This window comes from Thalassophryne amazonica, chromosome 20 (assembly GCF_902500255.1).
Source record: "Thalassophryne amazonica chromosome 20, fThaAma1.1, whole genome shotgun sequence".
Taxonomy (NCBI): domain Eukaryota; kingdom Metazoa; phylum Chordata; class Actinopteri; order Batrachoidiformes; family Batrachoididae; genus Thalassophryne; species Thalassophryne amazonica.
The window spans coordinates 18,555,750-18,568,691 of record NC_047122.1 but is presented as its reverse complement, the minus strand read 5'-3'; positions in this window follow the sequence as shown (position 1 = coordinate 18,568,691).

Sequence of the window (12,942 nt, the reverse complement as noted above, 5' to 3'; positions counted from 1 at the left end):
TTGACTCTGCCTTTGTTTTTTTCTGCTTACGGGCTTCACAGAGATTTACGGGCTTCACAGAGAATAAGGTCTGTTAGTACAGCATTAAGGACCCCTTTAAGGACGCTCGGCGTGCCACGCTCCGAGCTGCGACAACGCGGCACAAACCACCGGACCATTTCTAAACGGATGGCTCTGTGGATACGAGACCGTCGTGTGCTCTTTCTCTGGTTATCACAAGAGCTGGACATCAGCCATTTTCCGACAGATTTCACTTTTAACAAGAGATTTTGTCATGGAAAGCTGCGCGGAGGCTTCGCGCGTCACGACCGATTCGCTTTGGAAGCGAGACAAAGGAACACCTCCGTTTCGGCATGTCAGAGGACAAGATTGGACATGTCTATCTTGGCTTTCAATGCTTACCAGTCCAGTAAGTATCAGTGAAATTGTGGAGAGCTGGACATGTCCTTAAAGGGGTCTCTAACAGCTTCTGAAAAAATTCTGATGGGAAAAAAAGTCCTTTTCATGCCGCCATTTCCAGACAATGAAAATCTGACGAGGGGGCGGGACCACTCCTTCCCAAGGCGTGCTCACAGGCGAATGACATCACCGACAGGCGTGGAAAAACTCACGCATGCGCACGAGGGTTCAAGCATGTCTGACGTAAAAACATATGAATGAAATCCATCTAGTTTTTGAAAAAAATAAAAAGGACCGTTACTTTATTGACAGACCTCGTATATATATATATATATATATATATATATATATATATATATATATATATATATATATATATATATAAACATCATGAGGTTTATGTCACAGAAATCCTACTTTACAATCACACTGCAGTCATTGTTAAATTATTTCCTTTTGCATTTATAATAAACATTTGTATTTATTTAGTGTTTGTTTTTCTGGTTGAAATAAGATATAAATAATCTACCAGACTTCAAAAAATATACAAGTTTCCATGTTATTTTATTTGTCTAAAAATAAATGTCTGAGGTTCCTTATGTTAAACAAGAAATGATCTAATATGAAATAACAGGTGGTTTTAATACAGATGAAAGGTTTCAGTTCAGAACCTACATGACCAGTAAAAGATCAAGGACCGTGACGTCGCCCAGTATGGTGGAGCCGGGGTCCCACCCTGGAGCCAGGCCTGGGGTTGGGGCTCGCGCGCGAGTGCCTGGTGGTTGGGCCTTAGCCCATGGGGCCCGGCCAGGCTCAGCCCGAAAGAGTGACGTGGGCCCGCCCTCCTGTGGGTTCACCACCTGCAGTGGGGGCCATGGGGGTCGGGTGCAGAGAGGATTGGGTGGCGGTCGAGGGCGGGTGGCCCGGCGGCCCGGTCCATGCTCACAGCCCCTGGCTATTGGGACGTGGAATGTCACCTCACTAGGGGGGAAGGAGCCTGAGCTTGTGCGGTAGGTTGAGAGATACCGACTAGAGATAGTCGGGCTCACCTCCACGCACAGCTTGGGCTCTGGTACCCAACTCCTGGAGAGGAGCTGGACGCTTCATTTTTCTGGCGTCGCCCACGGGGAGAGGCAGAGAGCTGGGGTCGCATTGCTTATTGCTCCCCAGCTCAGTCACCAAGTGTTGGAGTTCACTCCGGTGAACGAAAGGGTCGCGACCCTACGCCTTCGGGTCGGGGACAGGTCTCTCACCATTGTCTCGGCCTACGGGCCGAGCAGCAGTGCAGAGTACCTGACCTTCCTGGAGTCCCTGGGAGGGGTACTAGATAGCGCTCCGACTGGGGACTCCATTGTTGTCCTGGGGGATTTCAACGCCCACGTGGGCGGCGACAGTGAGACCTGGAGGGGGGTGATTGGGAAGCACGGCCTCCCCGATCTGAACCCGAGTGGTGTTCAGTTGTTGGACTTCTGTGCTAGTCACAGTTTGTCCATCACGAACACCATGTTCGAACACAAGGGTGTCCATAAGTGCACGTGGCACCAGGACACCCTGAGCCGGAGGTCGATGATCGACTTTGTAGTCGTATCATCTGACCTTCGGCCACGTGTCTCGGACACTCGAGTGAAGAGAGGGGCAGAGCTGTCGACTGATCACCACCTGGTGGTGAGTTGGATCCGCTGGGAGGGTAGGAAGCCGGTAAGACCTGGCAGGCCCAAACGTATCGTGAGGGTCTGCTGGGAACGACTGGCGGAACCCTCTGTCAGCGAGGTCTTCAACTCCCACCTCCGGGAGAGCTTTTCCCAGATCCTGGGGGAGGTTGGAGACATGGAGTCCGAGTGGACCATGTTCTCCACCTCCATTGTCGATGCGGCTGCTCGTAGCTGTGGTCGCAAGGTCTCTGGTGCCTGTCGCTGCGGCAATCCCCGAACCTGGTGGTGGACAGCGGAAGTAAGGGATGCCATCAAGCTGAAGAAGGAGTCCTACTTATCTTTGTTGGTAGGTGGGACCCCAGAGGTAGCTGACAGGTACCGGCAGTCCAAGCGTGCTGCAGCCCGTGCGGTCGCAGAGGCAAAAACCCGGGTCTGGGAGGAGTTCGGAGAGGCTATGGAGGAGGACTATCGGTCGGCCTTGAAGAGATTTTGGCAAACCGTCCGACGCCTCAGGAGGCGGAAGCAGCTCTCCACCAGCACTGTTTACGGTGCGGGTGGGGAGCTGTTGACCCTGACTGGGGATGTTGTCGGGTGGTGGAAGGAGTACTTCGAGGATCTCCTCAATCCCATCGTCACGTCTTCCGAAGAGGAAGCACAGACTGGGGACTCGGAGGCGGACTCATCCATTACCCAGGCTGAAGTCACCGAGGTGGTTAGAAAGCTCCTCAGTGGCAGGGCTCCTGGGGTGGATGAAATCCGTCCTGAGTACCTTAAGTCTCTGGATGTTGTGGGGCTGTCTTGGCTGATACGCCTCTCCAACATCGCGTGGTGATCGGGGACAGTGCCTCTGGATTGGCCGACCGGGGTGGTGGTCCCTCTGTTTAAGAAGGGGGACTGGAGGGTGTGTTCCAACTATAGGGGGATCACACTCCTCAGCCTCCCCGGTAAGGTCTATTCCAGAGTACTGGAGAGGAGAATTCGACCGATGGTCGAACCTCGGATTCAGGAGGAGCAGTGTGGTTTTCGTCCTGGTCGCGGCACACTGGACCAGCTCTACACGCTCCATCGGGTGCTCGAGGGTTCATGGGAGTTTGCCCAACCAGTCCACATGTGTTTTGTGGATCTGGAGAAGGCATTCGACCGTGTCCCTCAGCGCACCCTGTGGAGAGTGCTCCGGGAGTACGGGGTCCGGGGTCCTTTGCTAAGGGCTATCCGGTCCCTGTACAACCGCAGCAGGAGCTTGGTTCGCATTGCTGGTAGTAAGTCAAACCTGTTTCCAGTGCACGTTGGCCTCCGCCAGGGCTGCCCTTTGTCACTGGTTCTGTTCATTATTTTTATGGACAGAATTTCTAGGCGCAGCCAGGATGTAGAGGGGGTCTGGTTTGGGAACCACAGAATCCCTTAGAGATAGGGTGAGGAGCTCGGTCACTCGGGAGGAGCTCGGAGTCAAGCCGTTGCTCCTCCACGTCGAAAGGAGTCAGTTGAGGTGGCTCGGGCATCTTTTCCGGATGCCCCCTGGACGCCTCGCTGGAGAGGTGTTCCGGGCACGTCCCACTGGGAGGAGGCCCCGGGGAAGACCCAGGACACGCTGGAGGGACTACATCTCTCGGCTGGCTTGGGAACGCCTTGGGGTTCCCCCGGAGGAGCTGGAGGAGGTGTGTGTGGATCGGGAGGTCTGGGCGGCTTTGCTTGAGCTGCTGCCCCCACGACCCGACTCCGGATAAAGCGGAAGAAAATGAATGGATGGATGAATGGATGAAAGGTTTCTAAAGAACCATTTATTGATTTATTTAGCTATTTTAATTACAACAAAAAAACATTTCCAATGATTTTTCTTCAGAAAACTGCTCTATAAATGAGCAGTCCTGTCACACGTTAATGTTTTGTACAGATCAGTGGTTTCTGCACCAATCGGATTGGTCCAATCCATTTTGTAGAGATCAGTGGTTTCTGCCACAAGTCTTCCGTGTTTTGGCCCGACGCATCGTTCCTATTGGACAATGCGAAGGTACGTCACAGCTCAGAGTGTCGAAAGTTGCCGCACCTCATCTCGACAGAACACCGGCTCTGTGTGGTATGCAGGAGATCACTTGACCGAGGGTCTATACGTTCAAATAATAATTAAAAAAATACTGTCATCACTCTTAACGCTTAGTCAGTCTCTTACAATGGTGCAGCGTAAATACACGAGCTTTCCAGGTGCGCACTTTTTTTGGGGATGGGGGGGGTGATGATAAACTCATCGCCCCCTTAATATTTTTTTTTCTGGCGCCGGGTCTGACAAAACGGAAGCAAAAGAGAGAGAGAGAGAGAGGTAATGTGTAACCACTGCTAGGATTCACACAGCAGCAAATTAAGGAGCTGAAGATTGTAGCTGTTGCATTTAAAGATTAACAAAAGTAAAGCACAGTTAATTAGGATAAAAGAAACGATTCCAGCCTTGTAATCAGTAGGAGAGCGGAGAGAAGTCCAGGCGCCGAGGAGTCAGTCCATTCACGGGGGCGGGAGCGGCCGCCTGCTTTTCTTGCAATCTGATTGGCCACCCTGTATGCTTCTCCAATTGTCATTGGCTGTTGGTCATGTCAATCATTGTGCTTGATGTAAGTCTCTGTTGTGTGATCAAATGGAAACAAAACTGAAACCTAGAATAAGACTGCGCCATGTATGAAACACACAGAACTTTTATTTTGACAGAAATTCAGGAAGTGGTTCTGCAGTTGCGCCGATTAAATGCTGTAGCTTCACCGATCACGGACTTTCCTCGTGTTGACAGCAGCGCGCGGTTCGAGAACACTGTATATTTCCATAATCTCTATAAATATGGGAGGGCCGGCCCACGCACGTCTAAACGTGCAGCGGCCCACCGGGCAAATGGCCAGAATTACAGATTATCAGTCCGAGCCTGCCTGTGAGTCTGCATGTGTCTCCTACTACTTTGGGTTCCAGCCCACCACAAGTCCTGACAGCTGTCTGTTTACTGTTAAACTTCCCTTAATCACTTTGAATTAACTTCTTCAACTGGAGTGATGACTATTCTAAGCGTTCTTGATTTTTGTTTGCAAGTTGACGAGCTTCCAAGTGTAACACAGCCCTGTCCTGGTGTGCAGTTTTCTGCGTGACATCAGCCATGACACACATGTCCCAGAAGGAAAAAAAAATTTGAAGTCTCAGCCTGTGATAAGCTTCATCTATAGTTGCCTTATAAATGCACTAACTTACCGAGCCAACCGTTCGGGAGGTTGGCGAATGGATCGGGTAAGACAATGCTGTCGACTGTTAGTAAACTGATCTGCTCAGAGTTAGTTCTCCTCTTTTGCCGTAGGTTTTAGTGGTACACTGAAGAACTGAGCATCGCACACTAAAGCCCGAAGCTCCTCCACTCTCCCCGTCACTGGGTCCTGTCATTGTGATTAAAATCTCAATGAGGTTTCGAGCGGCATCGTGGTTCCAGACCAACAACATTAATATTATGGAGTGGCCAGCCCAATCCTCTGACCTTAATCCAATAGAACACTTATGGGGTGACATCAAAAATGCTGTTTCTGAGGTCAAACCAAGAAATGCAGAGGAACAGTGTTCTGGAGTCCAATCGTCCTGGGCTGGAAAACCTGTTCACAGGTGCCAGAAGTTGGTCGACTCCATACAACACAGATGTGAAGCAGTTCTCAGAAACAGTGATTATACAACTAAATACAACCCAGTCTCACGGCAAGTCGTCATTCAGGAGCACAAAATATACATTAATCAATTGGTTCATGATATTGTCACGAAAAGTGCTTCATTTTCATCATGGCAGCACAAATTAATTCTAATACATTCTGCGATGGCTGCAAGAAATTAAAAGTGAAGTGGGGGGGTTGGGGGGTAAGGTTAGGGTTGGGGGTAGGAGTAGGGTTACTAATGAGTTATAAAAAATCCCATCACAAAAAATTGACTCATTTCGTGAGAGCATGAAAAAAAAACCCCAAAACAAAAACAGTTAGTTTAGTGATTCATCAGCATTGCTCAGCTTGTACAGTAAATGAGTTTGTAAAGAAAAATGCAGTGACATTTTTTGAATAGCTTAATATTCCTTTTTCTTCACTTTCTTAAATGTAATAACAAATTTGATTTTTTTTTCTTCACGTTTTGATTTGGAACAGAATGTGCAGTGTTCCCAATGCATTCATGTGTATGGAAATAAAAGCTATTATAAGGATTTTGAGCTTTACTCACTTTTTTTAAACACACTATTTTTTGAACACAACTGTCTATGTGTGTTGGACCGGCAGCCTGTTCAGGGTGAGTTCCACCTCTCACCTAGTGACTGCTGTGATAGTCTCCAGCCCCCGTGACCTTTACTGGAATAAGTGGGTTTAGAAAGTGGAAAGATGGGTGGATAGACTTTTCCATAACAACTCTTTCTGACAGCCGGTAGAGACTTCCAGCGGGTCAGGACTAACTGCTGCTGAATAGGTCGCATGTGTTGGTGAAGTGTCAGAGTGGTTCTACCATCAGATGACATGTTTTAATGGCTTTGTTGCAGCCGCATGGTGAGAAGGGTTAGCTCAAGATTGCATGAGGTTCAGAGATTAAAACACTGAAAAGGCTGAAATGATGCGACCCTTTGTGGCAGCTGAACACGCTTGATCCACAAACTCAAATTCATAATCTCGCAAAAAAGGCTCTGCTGTTATTTGGCCACTATTTATTGTCTCCAGCTACACTGTTCCACAAACCCAGAAGAAGAATTGCCTGCACAGATGCACACAGACATTTTGAGATGGATATGGATGCTTTCAGAGACAAGGGTGCAGTTTTTTCATGCATACAGAATGATACGCACTGACGTCTTTTGACACACAGCCATCGCTCACGCTGTAGCCGTCAACAGCGGGCGACTGACAATCTTCTTCAGACTTCATACAGCAGGTGGCAAAGCCAACAATCAGCAGTTCCTACTGAGGTATCAAAGAACACTGCCCTCATGCTGCTCAATTGACTTGTGTGACAGCGTAGGGAGGAGAGATTTTCGATATTTTTCCCTTAGTGACAACTTGAAAAGTCGATAATAACAACACCACCACCAGCAGCCACTTCGAGCTGGAGCTCGGGTGTAGAGGGACAATCTTCTATTATGGAGAAACATAACACAAAAATAAATTACAAGCCTGAATGTGTCACCGCAGGACCCACAAAGATCTTTTACCATAAACAATACAGACAGGCTCATAAGTAATTGGACAGTGATGCAGTTTTAGTAATATTTTTCAGTTTAAATTTAAAGAGTTTAACAAAAAATATCATATGAAGCATTAATGCATTATGGTTATTTGTATACATAGTCCTCCTACTTTCAGAGTCCATATATAAATTGACAAAATATATACAAATATATGTATGATTGTTGATACTAATCATCACTTCTATAGAAAATTTCTTTTGACAAGTGAGGTGATGGACACATGAAGATTTTTAAGTAAGTGAATATGTCTTGGACTTCATTTATATCCACCATTAAAGTGAGACTGGTATTTTTCAATCTGGTGTCTAGTTTTAGATATTCTCCAGTTCATCTTGAGGAGCAATAAGGGATACCTGTTGAAAACAGAAGAACGAGTCCCTAATACGCAATTACTTGAAATGACTCATGGAGAGCAGCGCTGCCAAACAGATCGCGAGGCTAAGGTAAGCAGCTAATTGTATAACGGTCATTTTAAAAATGTCTCTGCATTTAGAGAGCCTCTCCATGCTACAAGACATTTCTAATGACATTTTTTTCCTTGTTAGTGGTGACAAGAAGTGGTTTACTATGAATGTTTTTACTATAACTTGCCCCATACAGTTGCATTATGTAGCCAGTTGATGTATGGCGGTGTTTGCTTTCTAAATCAAAGGTCAAGAGCAAACACAGATTGCGGGTTGCTCTTACAGAAATGCAAACAGAATGGTACTGCACAGCACTGCAACAGACTGGCGTACTGTCCAGGGTGTACCATTTCTCTCGTCCTATGATTGCTGCTCCAGCCCCCGTCACCCTTAATAGGAGTAAGCGGGTATAGAAAATGAATGAATGAATGGTACTGCATGGCAAATCTGTCTGGAGTCGGCAGTTCTACCAGAAGGCTCAGCTGCTTAAAGAAGAGGAGTTTATTACACAACTTGGTATAAAGTACAGTGTTCATTTTGGCCTTGGTCCCCATCGCAGCAGTGGGATAAGTCTTGAATCCCACCGATGAAAGAGGCAGACCCCGTCCCCCGCGGGATGGGGTCCGCGATGGGGTCCTATTAATCCTATTAGGATTAATAAATGGAATAGTTTGTATTGTGTTGAATGTTTGGTCTCCAAAGTAAAGGTCAAACAAGGTCAACGTCCATTGGATTCTATGACATGTGACATATGTTACCCCGTAACATGATAACTAAGCATGATACGTGGTCCAAACTATTCCTTTTAAAAAAAACTGTTAACTCAACTAATAATTTGCATAATTTTTTTTTACCAAAATTGGAGCAACTTTAACTTTTGACCCCTGTACAAACTGAAACTGACCTTTGTCACCATTTTTGCTGTTTTTACCCCATAACTCCTGATCATTCAGTCATAGATAGTCCAAACTATACCTTTTTGGAATCTTTACAATCATACAAATAATGTGGTGTAGTATTCAAAATGATTTGAGCATTTGTAATTTTTTACCCCTGTGTAATTCTTCAATTGTCCCCTACCTGGCTGCCTATTGAAAATTCAAGTGGCCAGTCGGTTTTTTCAAAAGAGTAATGTCTAAGTAATATTTGTGCCAACTTTGGTGCTCATATCACCATTTGCATGATTTTGCTCTAAATATTCTCTTAGCTGCTGCACTATAATGGTTCAGTCTTTTGTGGAGTGACAAGAAAAATCAAACCTTCCTATTATTACTCTTATTACTCCTCCACACCAAAAAAACTGACTCACTGGATTGGTTTTCCATCAAATAAAAAGATGTAGTCTCAACTAAATTAAATTAAATTTTCTTGCATGGATGTGTTTTATTTGAGTTGGGGCTACATATATTTATTAAATGGAAAGGCTGCACATAATTGTATTGAGTTCATCCAATGAGTCATTTTTTTTAGTACATCATACAACGATTCAGTCTGACAGCATTTCAACATCCGTTCTCTCTGCTTCACAAAAACACCACTTTTGAAAAAATTCAAATGAATTTTGTGCTGCAGACAAAGAAGCCTCATGATGTTAAGTGTAACTAAAGATGAATTATATGATGGACAGAAGATGAGCAGGGAATGAAATATTAAAGTAGGGCAGCTGTAGTGTTTTTCATTTTAATGTAAAAGCCATCTCATATGATTAATAATTGATTTTTTAAAAAATCATTAAGGGTGACAAACAACTTGATGCATTATGATATACAGACTTAGTCTGACTGCAAAAATGTAAACAACATTAATTTGTCACTCTGGCAGCTGTCTTGCTATTAGAATCTTTGTTCGCCCTTTAAAAAGGTTTTGCATTGAATGCAGATGCACAAAGTGACCCTCCGCCTGACCCTCGTTACCCAGCAGCTCCAGTATGTCGATCCGGGTTTTGGATCTTTGATTATAGTCTTCTTACTTGCCTGATTTCTTGTTGATTTTTTGACTCATCAAACTTCCTTCCTGCAGCTGAATAAAATAAATGTGGAACGTTCTCGAGATCGGTCACTGGCATAGGGACTAATTCAATGTTTCTTGTTGTTTTTGTTGTTTTTTAAATAAGTGAAGTAGATTGTGTTTTTGCACAGTTAAAAGTGATCTAAAATTCTTCTTTGCTGGGTACTAAGTGCACCTGTTGTGCTAAAGAACTGCCATTAACAAGACTTCTTTTTTACAAGGTTTTTATCAAATGTCAGTCGTATATTTTCAGTGACAGACAAGTGAAATTTTGTGCAGATGTTGGTAACTGAATTAAGTATTAATTCAGGTAGACTGTACTCATAAGTTACACTGGCATTAAAGGCAAAGATCGAGGAGGGTTTGGCTGTGATGACTGTGTTCTTTGCATGTCTTAGTCTAGTTCTATCATTAAGTCTCCGGAGACCAGAAATGGTTACACATTTGTTCCATAGATATAATTTTTGACAAATGAAAGACAGTGGTTGGTGCTGATCCCGCTCCTGTCAGCGTAGGCGTACATCAAACTTAAATCCTGCCGCTGGAAGAAAACAGGGCGGACAGTGACCAACTAGTGGTGGTGGGTGGAGGAGGCCATGGTGCAGGTCAACAACTACGGCAGCAGAGGCATGACCAGCGACTCCAGGAGCAAATAGGGACCAGCCATAGGCAGTGGGGTGGAGGAGGCAAAGTTACAGACAGCAACTGCAGAGAGGTGAGTCAGAATTGACTATACTATACTATACTATAGGTTGCAGTTGACTAAATTGTGGACCAGCTGCTTCGGATTAGAGATGCAGCTCTCACTAATTATCAGATGTGGATGAAATCTTGAAAACTAAGTCATCCTGTTACAACCTGCACTATGCTGCATTTCTTTTCATGAATTCTTAAAGTGTATGGACTGACACCAAAATCTACTCACAATACTTCTATATTAATAGGAAAGTGTATGACTTTGATCATGGAGAAACTGGGGAGAGCTGACAGTTGCTGTTTGGTATGCTGGTTTTTTGGGGCAAAGATGAACGCCGCAAAAATGAAAAGTTGATAGGACTAGTATCTTTGGAGAAATTACAGCTATTAGGTAACAACATTGAACAATGGATACTGATAATTAAATTCTGGACTCACATGCCATTCCACCAGGGGGTGGTAAACGATCTATATATTAAAAGCCAAATTGGCTTCTGTGTATGTGTGTAACTTTGATCACGGAGAACCTGGGGAAAGCTGTTAACCCCCAAAATGTGAATCTACTGCAAATTGTAAATTATCTGCAAACTGTTAATTGCAAAAATGTGAATACTGAAAAAATATCTCACGAAATGTGAACACACATCTTGCAAAATGTGAATTTCTTCACAATTTGGTATACAGTATATGCTTGGCTGAGGAACCAATGGTGCAAAGCTACCATCTGTGGGATTATGACTGAACGCCTCTTACTTTCATTGCGCCACAGGGGTTCACGGCTCCCCCAACCCGCATGGGAGTTAGACTCCTTCTCTTCCATATTAGTAGGTGAACCATCCAGTGCTCGGTGAATTCTGCTTCACAGTGATAGGAAGTTGACATTGAAGGATCAAAAGGTGATGTCACTATGAACACTTGACCACCACAAGCCAACCACCCCTGTGGTAACTTTTCTGACACCTCCTTCTTGAAATCCAAATCCTGTCAGAAGGATCATGAGGCCCTGCGTTCATCATCTGTATTCATATTGAAAATCAAGCTCAAGCAATCTCAAGTGCAGATTTTGCGTTGTTTTGTTTACCCAATAATAGGAAATGTGCTTGCACGAGTTGGGAGGGGGGTGGGTGGCGTGAACCCCCATGGTGCAATGGAAGTGAGAGGCATTCAGTCATAATCCCTCAAAGCCCACTAGGGGCTCCCTCCTCACCAGGTGTAGTGACCCTCCAGCCCCCATTTTTTATTTTTTTATTCTTTGAGGAGATAGGCTTTGTGATCAAAATTTCCTGAAGTAATTGACTCGTAAATGACTTAAAATGAAAAAAGAAAATCATAAATGATATTCACATTTTGTGACTTACATTTTGCAAGACATGCTTTCTCATATTGTGGGACCTTTTTTCATGGTTTACAGCAAAAATATTAACAGTTTGTGGATATTCACAATTTGCGTAAATTTTCGTGAACGGTTTGCCAATTCACGATTTGCAGCAGATTCATGTTTTGTGGGTCAACAGAGCTGACATTTGCTGTTTGGTATGTTTATGTATTTTGGGTCAAGGATGAACACAGAGAAATTAGGGATATTACATAACAACAGTGAACAATTACTGTTGATATCAGCCCCTGGTAACCAGACAAGCTCTGAAGAAAGGAAATATCTCAACTTTGCTAGTTGTAAAACACGACATCAACTAAATGTGCCAAATAATAAATACAGTTATTCACAAAACCTTTTCATTTTAATTTCCTGCACTTTCAGTTAAAATCATTACAGAAACTTTGCATCATTTCTTTCCACCCTTGAAAAATGTCAGCTAACTAGTTTATAAACACTACCCAATCTAGAGCCCGTGGATCCCCACAGGCAAATATAATGATCACATGATGTGAAGAACCTGCTTTTCCTCACTACTGTCCTTTATTTTTGGAGAAACAAATCTGTTGCACCTTTTAATGTATTTTGTACTAGAAATGTGGAAAACCATGAGAGGAACCAGGACAGACACGGGAAGAAATCGTCCGTGATCCTGTGCGCACAGAACCTGGCGGATTCGTCACTGGCTTCCAAAAATATCACAGTCCTGTTTGCATGGAAGGTGAATAATTATGGGAGATCTTTAACAGTGAAGCAGGAAGAGAAGGACAGACAAAGGGCACTCTTTGCCTACAATCGTGAAACAGAAAAACGTCATGCCTGTCCTTGAGGAGCAGTCGAGTGGCATTTTGGACTCTCCTTGGTGCTGCAAATTAGGCAGATTTGGTGACAAGAGGATAAATGACAGCATCAGAACGGAGGACTGCATGAATCGACTGATTTTGCTTTACAGAATGATTTGAGTGTCAGGGAGGATTTCTCCTTATTCTCATGGAACATAAAAGATGATGTGTGTTTTAGCTAATGGTTCTGCTTTGTCGCTGGTTGTTTCTGTAGCCTCTGCAGCGCTGCCAGCCTCCAAACACAACACCAGTTAATTGGACGTGTGCAATAATACGGACGCACGGCTATTTTTACCTCTTCCTGCTTCTGTGCTAGACTGTGTGGGTGAGACGTGTTTCCAAC